General features: G+C 48.9%; 1 long non-coding RNA gene across 2 annotated transcripts; it reads left to right on the plus strand.

Annotated features, from left to right (window-relative positions):
- The first annotated feature begins 6783 nt into the window (after positions 1 to 6783).
- On the plus strand, positions 6784 to 11957 carry LOC123594790. 2 transcript variants are annotated; one of them, XR_006710882.1, is made up of 4 exons: positions 6784 to 7024; positions 9010 to 9139; positions 10188 to 10296; positions 11253 to 11957. It is a non-coding gene; the product is annotated as an uncharacterized LOC123594790 (long non-coding RNA). The 2 variants fall into 2 exon arrangements; XR_006710881.1 differs by lacking the exon at positions 6784 to 7024 and having other exon boundaries at positions 7483 to 9139.
- The last annotated feature ends 4356 nt before the right edge of the window (positions 11958 to 16313 follow it).

The raw sequence follows: 16313 nt of genomic DNA on the forward strand, positions 1-16313 counted from the left end.
AGGCACCCCTCCAGGAGCCTTTTTAAACAGATAGTTGCTATTTGATTGACCATTTCTCTTTTTATTCTTCATCTCTTGCTGCCTGGAAGGTAGATGTAATGACTGGAGCTCTAGCCACCATTATGGGCCATGAGTACAGGGTTTCACCTTAGGAATGGTGGAATGGTAAACCGGAAGAAACCTCGGTCCCTGAGGTCTTCTTAGGACAGTAACCGTTCCCATGACGAACTGCCGACCTCTGGACCTTCACAAATGAGAAAGAAACCTCTATCACATTGAAGCTACTGCAATTTTGAGTCTCTGTTGCTTTGAGCCACATTTAATCCTAATCAATACAGTATGTTTCTCTAAGGAGGTCACAATCTAGTGAGGAGACAAAGAAGTGTATAATTATAATCAAAGCAGGATGAAATAAGTGGCCTAACCACAGTGATCATACTTTACAAGCCAAAAATGGGGAGTGGGGCCCAAATAGAAGATTACAGGGTCACTACCAATTATGAGAAATAATGTGAGAGATGTAGTTTCGATGCTGAAATACTGGAATTTCTAAAACGTTCACATGGTGTATGGAGACAATGTGCCAATATTTTTGAACTTAAGACCAGCCCGGAAAACAGAGGGCAATGGTAGGTACAGAGCCACACCAGAGCTAGAAGGAAAATGCCATATGGGGCCTGGGAGCGGAGCAAGGATTTCTGATGAGGCCATCTTTTATTTTTTTTATTATTTTTTATTTATTTATTTTTTTTCAACGTTTATTTATTTTGGGGACAGAGAGAGACAGAGCATGAACGGGGGAGGGGCAGCGAGAGAGGGAGACACAGAATCGGAAACAGGCTCCAGGCTCTGAGCCATCAGCCCAGAGCCTGACGTGGGGCTCGAACTCACGGACCGCGAGAACGTGACCTGAGCTGAAGTCGGACGCTTAACCGACTGCGCCACCCAGGCGCCCCTGATGAGGCCATCTTAATCAGATTCATGGAAGAAGAGGTAGAAATTTTAACTTGTGTGTGTGTGTGTGTGTGTGCGTGTGTGTGTGTTTTAACGTTCATTTATTCTTGAGGAGGAGAAGGGGCAGACAGAGAGGGAGAGACAGAATCTGAAGCAGGCTCCGCGTTGTCAGTGCAGAGCCCGACACGGGGCTCGAACTCATGAGCCATGAGGCCGTGACCTGAGACAAAAACAGAGAGACAAGCCAGAACGAAGTCCAGGCGGGGTGGAAATGTATGGAACGTTTGTAGAAGGGTCCATGTGGCTGGGTGGAACACCACGCTGGAGAGTCCTCTTTGGTGGGGAGGACCACGGGTTTTGCCCAGCTCCCTCTGCCAGGCCTCAGGCAGCTGTGTGAGCCTGGGACTTCCGGCACTTTCTTTGGCCTCGTGGAACTTTTATCACTTCGAGTTAACTCCTGTACCTGCTGGGAGGTAGGAGTCCGGCTGCCTTCTTTTGCACGTGCAGAGCCAGTTGTCTTTGCCCACGTTTTGCCCGCCGCCTGGATCAGACATGGGGGCCCCTGATTCATGGGATGAGCAAACGCCCACGTATTTCAAGCAAATGAGGAGCACGAGCAGAGGGCCAGGCCACACTCGTGGTGGTGTTGTTCACTTAGTTTGACGTGGGCAGTTTAGTTTTAAACGGTGATGATCTCACCCGGCACATTCTGATAAGGGCCCTGCTGAGAGTTGAGCCACAGGAAGAAGTTCCTGGAAGCCTGAACCTCTCTTTAAGTGCCTCGCTGCAGAAATCTTTTCTTTGGGCTTGCTGAGGTTTAGCAGGTATGTGGATTAGCGGTGAAGATTAGCACAGCCCTGCTGAGAAGATGGCCCGTTGCCCACAGCCTCAGTCCACAAAGGCTGTGTTAATAATCTGATGTGGGATGAGGGCAAGGGACATCATAATGAGATTCTTAATAAAATCCCTTTTCAAAGACTGTGATTTAAAAAAAAATTGTTTTTTTTAAACAATGGCAATAAATAAAATGTTATTCCAGTGCTTTAAGATACGAAAGGAGTTGGTGTGCCAGCCTTGTGGAGTACTGGCTTTTCAAACGCCCTCTTTTCAGGGAAATCTAAAGGGCAAATGGTCAGGACAGGGAGTGAGTAAAGGCAAGTAGACTGTGCCTTGAAATGTTGGCGTAGATGACTCAGGATTTAAGTCTTTGATCCGTTTTTAATTAATTTTTGTGTATGGTCTGAAGGAGGGATTCAACTTCATTTTTTTTTTAACGTTTATTTATTTATTTCGAGAGAGAGAGAGAGAGAGAGAAATTGAGCAGGGCAGGGGCAGAGAGAGAGAGGGAGAGAGAAAGAATCCCAAGCAGGCTCCACGATCAGCACAGAGCCCGACAGGGCTCCGTGAGATCGTGACCTGAGCCAAAATCAAGAGTCAGACACTTAACTGACTGAGCCACCCAGGCGCCCCTCAACTTCATTGTGTGTGTGTGTGTGTGCCTATCCAGCTGTCCCAGCACCATTTGTTGAAGAGACTATTCATTTCCTATCAAGTGGCCTTGGCACCTTTGTCAAAAATCAATTGACCATAGATGTGTGGGTTTGTTTCCGGACTCCCGATTCTATTCTATTGATCCATATGTCTATCCTTATGCCTATATTATATTGTTTTGATTACTATAGCTTTATAGTAAGTTTTGAAATTGCAAAGTGTGAGTCCCCCAACTTTGTTCTCTTCCTTCCTTCCTTCCTTCCTTCCTTCCTTCCTTCCTTCCTTCTTTCCTTCCTTCCTTTCTTTCTTTCTTTCTGTCTGTTTTTGAGAAAGACAAAGAGAGAGAGCAAGAGAATGTGGGGACAGGGCAGAGAGAGGGAGAGAGAGAGAATCCCAAGCAGGCTCTGCACTGTCAGCACAGAGCCTGATGCAGGGCTGACTCACAAACCATGAGATCATGACCTGAGCTGAAACCAAGAGCTGGACGCTTAACCGACTGAGCCACCCAGGCATCCCTGTTCTTCTTTTTCAAGATCATTTGGGCTATTTGGGGTCCCTTGCAATTCCACACAAATTTCAGCAACTGCTTTTTCAGTTTGGAAAAAGGACATCGGGATGTTGATAAAGATGGTATTGAGTCTGTAGACTGCTTTGGAGAGCATTGCCATATATATATATATATAGTTATATTTAAAATTTATTTATTTATTTTGAGAAAGTGGAGGGGTGAGAGGGGGCAAAAAGAGAGGGAGAGAGGATCCCAAACAGGCCCTGCACTGACAGCACAGAGCCTGATGCAGGGCTTGATCTGGCAAACTGTGAGATCATGACCTGAGCCAAAATCAAGAGTCGGATGCTTAACCGACTGAGCCACCCAGGCAGCCCGATTTTAACAATATTAAGTCCTCCAAGCCATGAATATGGGATGCCTTTCCATTTGTTTTGTAGTATACAAATCTTGCGCCTCTTTGGTTAAATCTATTTTTTTTTTTAATGTTTATTTATTTTTGAGAGAGAAAGAGAGTGTGAGCGGGGAGGGACAGAGATAGAGAGGGAGACACAGAATCCGAAGCAGGCTCCAGGCTCCGAGCTGTCAGCACAGAGCCCGACCTGGGGCTTGAACTCACGAACTGCAAGATCATGACCTGAGCTGATGTTGGACACTTAACCGATTGAGCCATGCAGGTGCCCCTGGTTAAACCTATTTTTAAGTATTTTATTCTTTTTTATACTGTCATAAATGTCATTGTTTTCTTAATTTCCTTTTTGGATTGTTCATCATTTGTGTACAGAAATACAACTGATTTTCGTGTGTTGATCTTACATCGTGCAGTTTTCCTGAATTTGCCTCAGTGAAAGGACTTGGAAATTGTATAAAAACTCATTCAAACTGGCTTGAACCATAAGAGAGATTGATTGGTTCACATAATTTAAAAGTCTACTGGGGCGCCTGGGTGGCTCCGTCGGTTGAGCCTCCGAGTTTGGCTCAGGTCATGATCTCACGGTCCATGAGTTCGAGCCCCGCATCGGGCTCTGTGCTGACAGCTCAGAGCCTGGAGCCTGCTTCGGATTCTGTGTCTCCCTCTCTCTCTGCCCCTCCCCCACTCATGCTCTGTCTCTCCGTCTCTCAACAATGAATAAACATGAAAAAAAAATTTTAATAAAAAAATTTTTTTAAAAAAGTCTTCTGGGTTTCAGGCATGATTCTCTTGAGGTTCTGGCTCATTTCTCTGTACCTCTCTCGGTTTTGCCCTTCTCGAAGAATTGGTTCTATGCTCAGGTTGACCTCCCTTAGATGGTTGCTGACAGAAACTAGGGCTGCATGCTTCCTCAGTCACATCCAGGGAAAGACAAAAAAGCATTTCCTTCCCTCAAGCGTCTGGAGTCTCTTTGATATTATCATCACCGGCTAATGACAAGAGAGATAGAGTTGCTGTGATTGGCTTAAACCCTTGAGGTAGGGATGAGTTCAAACCCACCCAAACTGCAGGGTTGCTACACAATGGGGTGTGGGCAGGGAGGTGGTTATTACTAAGAAATGGTTCTTGGAGGAAGAACGGCTCCCCCTTCAGCCTCTGGAAATCCCCTACTGAGATCCCAGACTCTTCTATGGGGGAGAGAGAATTCTTTGTACAGGCTCCATAACTTCTCTGATTTCTGAGCAGCGAGATCCTAGTAGAATAGATCTGAAGAGCTGAGAACAGCGGGGAATCCACATATTCAGGATAAGCAGGGTGGGCCTTGTGAGTTCGGGGCGTGGCTCTGAAGATCTCATAGGCTCATGTGCTCCCCGGGCCTGACGCCCGACCTTCTGCCATTAGGAATTCACTCCTCCAGTTCGTTTCAAAGGCTATTACGCCTTTAAGACCAACACTCCCCCTCGCCCCCCCCCCCCCCGCCATCAACTGGGACTTTTGTTGGCAATCGGGCATCCTAACGGATGGAATGGGGAGCCCACCTTTTGCATGGTCAAAGCACAGTAATACTGATGCATTTGGAGGAGTAGATTCAGTGAGAAAGAATCAGTCAAGGACGGGGGTCCCAGGAGCATCAGGAATTATGAGAACTTACTTCTCATCATAGATGTGTAGTTCGAGCTTAGTTTCATCAATTCTAGACTCAGCCCTTCTCTGACTAATACCAAACTCCGTTGCAGCAGGAGGTATTTTCCAAAGATAGCCACAACAATAACCTCCTGTCCTATGTGCTTTTCGAGATCCTTGCCACTCTTGTGTCGATAGGTGAGGTCTGTGACCCTCAACCTTGAACCAGGGTGGGCTTTTGGTACTGCCTCGACCAACAGCGTGTGGCAGAAGTGATGCTCTAGGACTTCTGAGGCTAGGTCGTAAATATGTAAGGGACTCTTGCCTTCTCTCTTGGGACATTTGCTCTGGGAACGCAGCTATCGTGCTGTGAAGAAATTCAAGCACCTTACGGAGAGGAACCAAGGCTCCCGGACCACGGCCCCAGCTGAGCTGCTAGCCGACACCCAGTGCCACCTTGCCAGTCATGTGACAGAGCCATCTTGAAAGTCAATCCTTGTAATGTACCCTCTCAAAGCTCCAGAAGATAGAAGTCCAAGATCAAGGTGTTGGCAGAGTTGATTTCTTCTGAAGCCTTTCTCCTTGGCTTGCAGATGGCTGCCTTCCCACTGTGTCCTCAAGGGGTCCTCCCTCTGTACCCGTCTGTGTCCAAATTTCCTCCTCTTCTAAGGACACTAGTCATATTGGATTGGGGCCAACGCTAAGGGCCTCATCTGAACTTCATCAGCCCTTTAAAGGCCCCTAGCTCCAAATATAGTCGCATTCGGAGGTCCTCAAAGAACCGATTTTTCAAAAGACAAAATGTATCCTTCTCCCTTCTTCTTCTTTTTTTTTTTAATTAAAAAAAATTTTTTTTAACGTTTATTTTATTTCTGACAGAGAGAGAGAGAGAGACAGAGCATGAGCAGAGGAGGAGCAGAGAGAGAGGGAGACACAGAATCCGAAGCTGGCTCCGGCTCCGAGCCGTCAGCACAGAGTCCGATGCGGGGCTCGAACTCATGGACTGAGAGATCATGACCTGAGCTGAAGTCGCACGCTCAACCGATGGAGCCACCCAGGCGCCCCTTCTTCTTCTTCTTTTTTTTTTTTTTTTTAATATTTATTTATTTTGGGGAGCGTGCCAGCGGGGGAGGGGCAGAGAGAGGGGGACAGAGGATCTGAAGCGGGCTCTGCGCCGACAGGCTGACAGCAGCGAGCCCGATGAGGGGCTCGAACTCATGAACAGCGAGATCATGACCTGAGCCGAAGTCAGAGGCTCAACCTACCGAGAGCCACCCAGGCGCCCCTGTCCTTCTCTCTTCTTGCTGAAGCATTTTATTCTGGGACAATTTTTCATGGTCTTCCCAAAGCTTTGAAAAATCCCTTTTAAACTCACTTCTGCCTTTAAGAAAGCAATGCCCCCCCTCCTAATGATCCTTCCCCCTCCAGAAGCTCATGGTGACTGCAGGGCCTATACCAAAGACTCAAGGAGACCCAGGCCCCTGGTGAACGCAGGCCTGTGGCAGACCCAGGCCCACAGGGGTCACAGAACTTAGAGCAGACACAGGCCTTGGGCAGTCACTGGGCCCAGGGTCCAGACAACCACCAACTCCAGGGGCAAAACACAGGGCCACGATCCTAGTTCGGTGGCTTCAGTGAGGCCAGGGGAGCTAATTCATGGCCTCCACTTAAGCACTTCCCAAGGATTAATGACTACAGGAAAAGCTGACGGCCTGAGGCAAAGCAGAAAGCGGGTCCCCTCAGCTCAGCATTAATTCCATCGTTATCATTATCGGGCCAGACACATCTCCCAGGTTGTTTTCTGTTTTTCTACAAAATGGAGGGCGGCAAAGAGGCAAGTTTTTCAGCTCTGGGGCATTATTCTTCCACAGCAGAGCTCTCCTGCTGGGGGCGAGGGGCGGGCGCTAAAAACCATGAGGGCGCTAATCAACACAGACTTTTCCTGAGCCGAAGGCTTCTCCAGCAACCCTGCGAAGACCTTCCCTTCTCCCCACAAACCCCAGCCTTGTCCCTGAACGACTTGAAGTCTCCTCCAGGTAAACAGGCTCTGCCGGAGGTTATAGTAGGTTTGCTTTTTGGGGGTTGTTTTCTTTTGTTTTGTTTTTTTTGTTTGTTTGTTTTTGTCGCAGCAGCTGGGGTAAAGAAAGGAGGGACTCCCGGCGGCTTCTTCATGTTACAGGGTGAGGGGCAACCGTTCGGGGCGCAGGAAGGCAACCTTCCTCCATAGGATTCTTGGCCTGCTTTCCCGGCTAGTTTTGCTAGCCTGGTCTCGGGGAACACACCGTGCCAAGGAAAACAAAAACCAAGGACCCAGGAGAAAAGCCGCTGTGTACAGAGCACAAGCCTCTAAATAGCTCTCCAGCTCCCGTCTAAACCTCAGAAATGTGACTTTGGGGTAGGACGAGGGCTGTTGCGGAACAGAATCGGGACAAATCCGGAACAGGGCAGGGATCCTGTAATTGCACTGAATCGTAGGTCTATTGAAAACGTGGCCTTCATGGGAGACTCTCAAAGCCCCCTGTGGTGGCAAGGCTGAATTTTCCGGAGGGGGTCGCCCGAGTCCCCCCTCCCCCCCCCCCCCCCCCCCCAGGGTGCAGGGGCCAAGCGGCCAGAACAGAAGGCCCTGTCCTGAGGAGGGCTGGACGGCTGGGTTGCAGACAGGCCCGTGTGTCTCAGCCCCGTCCTTGGCCAAGGCCGGAAGATCCTGATTAACATGAAAACGAAAGACAATTGGGCGTCCTCGGCGGGCGGCCGGCTTCTGTGCGGCTGAGGGGGGAAGGTAATCATTCTATCACTGTCTTTCGTGGCCAATTAGATGATTCAGCATATTCCCGGCCTCTCTCTCCGCTGAGGTGATTTATAGTGAGCCAGCGCCAGATGGGGTTGTGTGCGAGACATGAAAACATTGGCGGGGCCTCTCACAGCCACCCCGGCTGCTGACAGCTTCTATTGGAGAAATTCTCCTCTCAGGCGAAAATAGCTACTTGCGGGGATCTCCTCACGGGTGGAATGAGAAGGGGGGGGGCAGGAGGGTAGAGGTTAGCCCACTCGGCTGTTGTGGGAGAAGAGCTTCGGGAAAACAGCCGAGAAGGCGGTGGCTCGGAAGGAGGCAAGAGGGGCAGGGCTGCTTTGCCTCTGATGCCTGAGCTCCCGTGTCTGGGGCCTGCAGCGGCAAGTGGGCCTGATGCCTGGGGCGCAGGGGTGAGCGGCCATGACGGGAACGTGTGCGTGCACTTGGGATGGGCCCGAGACGGGCCTCGGCATCCGCATTCTCGTAGGTGTTTTGACGGGCTGCTCTGGGTAATTGCTTTGATGGGTGGCTCTGTCCATCCTGGGCAGTGGGTAGCTCGCATAGCTACTGAGCTGGGAGGGTGAAGGAAGCTGTGCTGTGTCCTCAGGGGTAAGGAAGCCCCAACATAATCTTCCTGAAGGAGTCAACGGTGGGCCCCGACGGCTCTGTGTTGTTCGGACGCTAGGAGTTGTTTCCATCCATCTGTCTTTCCAAGAAAGAGAGCCTCCAGCTTCTGTAATGAACTCTGGATGTCACCCATAGAACACTGACCATTCCCGGCCACTCCCTAAGTCACTTATTGGAAGGCTGAGAGGCCTGGCCTGACATCGAGTACCACCCTCATCACCGCCGTCATCAGTGCTGATCCACGTCATTTTCCCTCACGCTTGTGAAATACCTATCATATGCCAACAATTATTCCAGATGCCTTACATGCCTCATTTATTTCCCAAGACGATCCTTTGGCTATTAGCATTCTGTGATGGTTAATTGAATGTGGCAACCTGACTGGGCCGTGGGGTGCCCAGACATTATTCTGTGTGTGTCTGGGAGGATGTTTCTGGATGAGACTAACAATTGAATTGGTAGACTGAGTAAGCAAATTGCCCGCCCCAGTGTGGGTGGGCCTCATCCAATCAGTTGAAGATATGAATAAAACCAAAAGTCTGAGTTCGAAGAAACTTTGGCCTGCCTGCTTGTTGAACTGGGCCATTGGTTTCCTGCCCTCAGAGTGAAACTTACAGCATCAGCTCTCCTCGCTCTCGGGCCTTCAGACTTAGACTAGGACTGCACCACGGGCTCTCCTGGCTCCCCAGCTTGCTGACTGCAGATCTTGGAACTTCTCAGCCTCCATAATCATGTGAGCCAATTCCTTTTTTTTTTTTTTTTTAAGTTTATTTATTTATTTTGAGAGAGAGAGAGAGAGAGCACGAGTGGGGTAGGGGCAGAGAGAGGGGGAGAGAGAATTCCCAGCAGGCTCTGCACTGTGTCAGTGCAGTCCGACTTGGGACTCTACGTCATGAATCATGAGATTATGACCTGAGCTGAAATCAGGAGTCTGATGCTTAACTGACTGAGCCACCCAGGCACCTCCCAATTCCTTAAAATAATATTTCTCTCTCTCTCTCTCTCTCTCTCCATATATATATATATATATATATATACACACAGATATACATATATACACTTCTTTAAAATTTTTTTTTAATATTTATTTATTTTTGAAAGAGAAAGAAAAGGGGGGAGGGGCAGAGAGAGAGAGGGAGACACAGAATCCAAAGCAGGCTCCAGGCTCTGAGCTGTCAGTGCAGAGACTGATGCAGAGCTCGAACCCACAAACCGTGAGATCATGACCTGAGTCGAAGTCGGACGCTTAACCGACTGAGCCACCTAGATGCTTCTATGTATACACACTTCTGCATCAGCATGCTCGTAGATGTTTTGATGGGCTGCTCTAGGTAATCGCTCTAATGTGTGTCAGTTATATATATATATATATATGTATATATATATCCACATCCACATACGTGTATCAATATATGTACTAATAGGAATTATTCACTCACCAGTATGTATTACACACACACCAATAGGATATCTGTATCATATAAGATATGTCCTGTTTCTCTGGAGAACTCTAATACATATCCCCATTTCACGGATAAGGAAACTGAGGCACGGAGAAGCGAATTCATTGCACAAGGTCTTAATTAGGAAGTTGGGGTTTGCACCCAGGCAGTATGACTCCAACGCCCTCCTGCCTCAACAACTAGTTCTCCTGCCCTCTGACTCCTTAGCTTCTGCATATTCAAAGACTTCCTCAGCTGATTCAGTGTGGGAGAATGCGCCGAGAAGGCGTAGGTCCTGGGCCGTGCCACTAACTCGTGCTTCCCATCCAAACCATCCAGGCCCCATCGTGGAAGGATTACTGAGAATTCTCCAGGGCTGCCTTGCCGCGTGCTGGGCTCTCAAACCTCAGTGACCTGAGACCGCTGGTGATGTCGTGGAAGCTGGAAGGTGAGCAAACTGGCTTCTAGGTCCACCTGGCTGTTGGCAGGCCGTGTGGCCATCCCTCTGCACTTGGGTTTTGTCAGCCGTTGAGAGGGAGGTATAGCCTCGAGCATGTCTGTTGCCCGGGAGTCCTGTGATTCCGCAGGGCTTTCCGGATGGCTCACGAAACAGCCCGAAGTAACCACCTCGGCCATTTCACAGCCCGAGTGCTTCATGATAAACGTATCCAGCCACGGAGGGAGGAACCTGGAGGGTGGCAGTTCAGGTTTGTAGCCGAACTCTGCCCTTTCCTGAGACTTTGGGCAGGTTCCTTAACCTCTCCCTGTTTCTGTAAAATGGGGCTAAACGAGGGGCGCCTGGGTGGCGCAGTCGGTTAAGCGTCCGACTTCAGCCAGGTCACGATCTCGCGGTCCGTGAGTTCGAGCCCCGCGTCGGGCTCTGGGCTGATGGCTCAGAGCCTGGAGCCTGTTTCCGATTCTGTGTCTCCCTCTCTCTCTGCCCCTCCCCCGTTCATGCTCTGTCTCTCTCTGTCCCAAAAATAAATAAACGTTAAAAAAAAAAAAAAAAATTAAAAAAAAAAAAAAGGGGGTTAAACGACACCAACTCCTGGGATTGCCGAGATTGTTAGAGGTAATGCCAGCTCTGTGTTAATATAGTGGCCACATGAGCTGTGGTATTTCCTTCCCCTCCTGACTCAGTTTACGTCACCGTGGCTCACTGTCCCAGCCCGAGGACGAAAAGTGTCACCCATTTCTCTCCCCTTCCCTTTCAGGAGTCTGAGAAAGCCTCTCAAGAACCCTATGGGACCCAGCTGCCTCTCTTACAGGGTCATGCTTATTTTCTCTCACCGTTTTTTCCCCTTCTTTCTTGTTTCCTGGCTCTTTTCCCCGATGCCTTTCTTTTTTCCAACAAGCAGTTGCTAAGGAGCTCTCTATATGTGCATTTGTGTTGTTTCTTTCAAGGTCACGTTTCCACCAGCTTTCGGAATGTGAGGCAAGCAGCCTTCCTTCTTCTCAGCCTGGCATCACGTGACCACTCAAAGTGGGGAGGAGGGCGGAGGCTGCCTGTGCGGGGCCGTGTGTGCACGTAGAGAGACACCTATGTACGCATATGTGTGCGTAGGGCAGAAACCCACATATGGATGTGTGTATATATACACGTGGATGCCCACGTGTGTACACGTGCGCACTCCTGGATGCCCACAGATAGTGCACATGCGTGTACGTGAGGACACCCGTGTATACACCAAAACACGATTCTCTAACAGATGCACAAATGGGTCTCTTAAGGCTTTCTTCTTCCCCTTCCCCCAAAGTGTAAAATTGCCAGTGACTATCAAGTCGTGTCTACCGGGTTTGAAGGAAGTAGGATGTGTCTGGGTAACAGGAAAGAATCCATGCCAGATGGTGCTCTTTTCATCTCGAAGGCCAACATGTTGAGATGGGCTTTCACCCAGAGGGGAGAGAAAATTCTTAAGTCAATCAAACAAACTAAGCAAGGTGGGGAAGAGACATACCATGTTCATGGATCAGAAGACTCCACATGGCGAGGATGCCAGTCTCCTCCCAAATCGATCGATATGGTTAACACAATTCTAATGGACACCGCAGCAGGATTTCTTGTAGGTATAGACAAGCCGATTCTAAACTGTATGTGGAAAAGCAAAGGAACTAGGATAGCCAGGACAGTTTTGAAAGAGAAGAAAATTGGAAGAATTACACTACTTGATTTTAAGACTGACTACAGTATGACAGTGGGATATTGGTGGAGGGATAGGCCTATAAATCGATGGAATAGAATAGAGAGTCCACACATAGACTCATCAAAATGTGGCCAATCTTTTTTTTTTTTTTTAATTTTTTTTTTTAACGTTTATTTATTTTTGGGACAGAGAGAGACAGAGCATGAACGGGGGAGGGGCAGAGAGAGAGGGAGATACAGAATCGGAAGCAGGCTCCAGGCTCCGAGCCATCAGCCCAGAGCCCGACGCGGGGCTCGAACTCACGGACCGCGAGATCGTGACCCGAGCCGAAGTCGGACGCTTAACTGACTGCGCCACCCAGGCGCCCCCCAATCGTTTTTTTTTTTTTTTTTTTTTGATGAAGGTACAGGGCAATTCAAATGGTGTTGGAGTAATTGGACGTCTGAAGCAAAAAAACCCCCATAAATCTCAACCTAAACCTCACACCTTATACAAAAACTAACTCAGAATGGATCACACGTCTAAGTGCACAGTGTAAAACATAGAAATTCTTTATGCCCTCGGGTTCAGCAGAGTTCTTAGACGTGAGACCAAAAGTATAACCTATGAAAGAAAAAGCGTTGAATTGCACTTGACCCAAATGGAAAACTTTTGTTCTGTGAAAGCAGCAACCTACAGACTGGAGAAAATGTTTGCAAATCGTGTATCCAACCAAAGACTTGTCTATAAAATGCGTAAAGAGTTCTCAAAACCCAACAGTAAGAAAACTAACAGCCCAATGAAAGATGGTCAAAAGACGTGGGCACTCCACCAGAGAGGATGATGGATGGCACATAAACCAAAAGCGATGTTCAACATCATTAGCCATGAGGGAAACGATGAAATACACACTGCACACCGATCAGAATGGCTAAAATAAAAAAACACTCACCGTATCAAGTGCTGGCGAGGACGCGGGGCACGTGGAACCCTGACGTGTCGCTAGTGGGAATGTGAAATACTACACCTCCTCTGAGAAACGGTTCAGCAGTTTCTTACAAAGATGAACGTACAATTGCCATGTGACCCAGCAATCCCATGCCTGTTATTAAATGAAAATGTAGGTTCATGCAAAAATCTGTCTAAGAAAGTTTATAACAGTATTATTTACAATTACCCCAAACTGGGCGCCTGGGTGGCTCAATTGGTTAAGCGTCCGACTTCGGCTCAGGTCATGATCTCGCAGTTAGTGAGTTCGAGCCCCGCGTCGGGCTCTGTGCTGACAGCTCAGAGCCTGGAGCCCGCTTCGGATTCTGTGTCTCCTTCTCTCTCTCTGTCCTTCCCCCGATCCTGCTCTGTCTCTCTGCCTCAAAAATAAATAAAACATTTTAAAAAATTACGATCACCCCAAACTTGGACACATCCATCGATGAGTGAATGAAGTTAGACAAAGGGTGGTGTACCCATCCAGGGAAAACCATTCAGCCATAAAAAGAAATAAACCATGAACATACTCAATTTGGATGACTCTCAAAAGCATGATGTTGAATGGAAGAAGCCAGTCTTGAACAACTTACGTGCTGCATGATTCCATTTGTATGAGGTTCTAGAAAAGATGACACTACAGTGATGGGGAATGGAGCGGTGGTTGCCAGACATTGGGGGCGAGGGGGGCAGGTAGAGCTTGACTACAAATGAGGAGCCCAAAGCAGGTGTTTGGGGTGACGGAGATGTTCTGTGTCCTGATTGTGGTAGTGATGCATAGGTATCACTATGCATGTGATGGGGTACCTGGGTGGCTCTGCTGAGCATTCGACTTCATCTCGGGTCATGATCCCACGGTTCGTGGGTCCGAGCCCCGTGTCGGGCTCTGTGCTGACAGCTCAGAGCCTGGAGCCTGCTTTGGATTCTGGGTCTCCCTCTTTCTCTGCCCCTCCCTCCCCCTTCTCAAAAATAAATAAACATTAAAAAAAAAGAACTGTATACACACACACACACACACACACACACACACACGTTTGGGGGAGGGATGTCCCTTAATGAATTAAACACCCAGTACCATTTATCTGTTGGAAGGAGTCGTGATTTCTTTCCTCTTTTCAGAAGGGAGATTGGATACATTCACTGGTGTTGGACAGACGTATTCATCACCTATAGAAGTTGGAGGTTAAATATTTTGTACACAACTTCCCTGCCTCCACCACCCCACCCCCCCGACACCTGGACACCATAATTCCTTTCTGTCACACTTTACCCAACCTTTACTTTACTATCACAATGTGCCCGTACGTGTGGGGACCATATGTTTTCATCCAATGTGGGCCGCGTGATCTCTGTTAGAACCACTGTGCTTATGGACACAATGAGACAAAATGTTTGAAATTGAGAGTGACCACGGGACACTCAGGGCCCATGGTGGTCCGGCCCTGACAGTGTCTCTGGCTTGCCAGTGACCCCATGAAAATGCCGCGTTTGTCTCATTGGGAACCCTTTTTCTCGAACCCCGCCTCCCTCTCCGAAAAGGGGATAGCCATGGTGGAAACGTGACTCCTGATAAACAGATGAGCAGATTAGGACTGGCAGAAATTAGGCCCCTCGAAGCAATCAGACTGAAGATAAAACAGAAATTTAATGAAAATTGAAAATACAATCCATATTACGTAGCCATTAAAAATGATGTTTACCAGGAGTTTGCAATAACGTGAAAAATGCTTGTATCACCACGTTGAGCAAGAAAAGAGCAAATTACCAAGTTGTGTGTACAGTTGATCACAATTATATTTTAAAAGATGTAGATTAAAAAACACGGAAGCTAAATATACCATAAGGCTGGCAATGACCGACTTTCAGTGGGAAGAGGAGTCTCCCCCACCATTCGGTACTTTAATCCATATATCCCAAATATTTTCTCGATTGACTACATTCAAGTCATTTAAATGAATCTTCAAAGTTAGGAAATAGAAGGTTGGGGTTTTATTTTAAAAACACAATTTGGAGCACTGGCGCCATATGCGTAAGTGATCAAATATTTATTCAGCACCTAGCCTGTCCTGAATCCTTTGCACAATAAAACCGGCACGGCCAACCGCCCTCCCCCCGCCCCCCTCCCACGGCAAAGTCTCTCCAGCACACACAATGTCATCATCTGAGCACTGCATGTGTGACTAAGTGCCTCCTCGAATAACCAAGGCAGGCCCAAGGGTCTGGCACGGACATCATTGACAAGTCAGCTTCCTTTTGACAATTTCACCAGGACAGACACCCTACAATAAACCCATGCCTGGACCTAAAACGTCCCCAGTTAAAACCCTGGTGCCTCCTGTGAATCACAGGCTCCCAGCGACTCTGGCTCAGCCTCCCTCTAGTCCGGCCCAGCCCCCAGAGCTCATCAAACACGTCCCCTTTTGTATCTGGTGGCCCGTTCTCTCACCGCCAGCTTCCCCTGATTGACAGCCTTTGCAGAGTTACCGAAGGGCCCCTCAGCCTGCCTTCCCTGACGTGGACATTCTTCCCCCTCGGGCTAAGACCTCTCCCAGCGCCCCCCCCCCATGCCCCCAAGTGATCTTCAGGCCAATCACAATGCCTGGCCGCCCTCATTAGCCCGGGGGGGCCTTCTGGGCCCCTCCTCAGTGCAAGGCACCATTCACACCGATCCCCGCCCTCCAAATTCAGTGTTAGGCCACCTGACCCCTGTCGGCAACAATTTCTGTGACACGACTCAGTGTGGGAAAGGCCAGTGACACTTTCTAGACAGATCAGGCCCCACAGGGCCTTCTTTTACCCTGCCCATCTCCTGCTGCCGCACCTTTCTGGGCCAGGATGGAAGGTGGGGTAGCCTCTTGGCCTGGAGTGCACACCCTCCTGGGGTCTGCTCTTCAGTTTGAGATCCCCGGAGAAGATTCCGGAAAGGGCTCTACCATCCCTTGTTAACCACAAAAGCGGTGCAAGCCAAAACAGGAGAAGCAGACACAGGGTTCAATCTGCCATAGTGCAGGGAGGTTAAGCTGAGCCCCAAAAGAGAGGGAATGGGTAATCCCAACCTCCAGAAACCCCCAGCCTAATTGGGCAGACAACTGCAATACATTACGGTGAGTGCTACAATAGGGGCCGGCATAGCCCAGTATGGAGTCCACAAAAGGGACTTGTCTCCCCCCAGCCTCTGGGTGTGTCAGTGTGAGCACACACGAGTGTGTGCAGTGGGAGGAGGTCAGGAAAGCATCCCACCCACCCCCGAAGAGAAGCTGGTAACTGAATCAGTCTTGGCCAATGGGTAGCAAGCAGTTGGCCAGGCAGAGGACTAGGGAGGGGCATTCCAGGTGGAGGGAACAGAAGGCGCGAAGCC

This window comes from Leopardus geoffroyi, chromosome X (genome assembly GCF_018350155.1).
Source record: "Leopardus geoffroyi isolate Oge1 chromosome X, O.geoffroyi_Oge1_pat1.0, whole genome shotgun sequence".
Lineage (NCBI taxonomy): Eukaryota > Metazoa > Chordata > Mammalia > Carnivora > Felidae > Leopardus > Leopardus geoffroyi.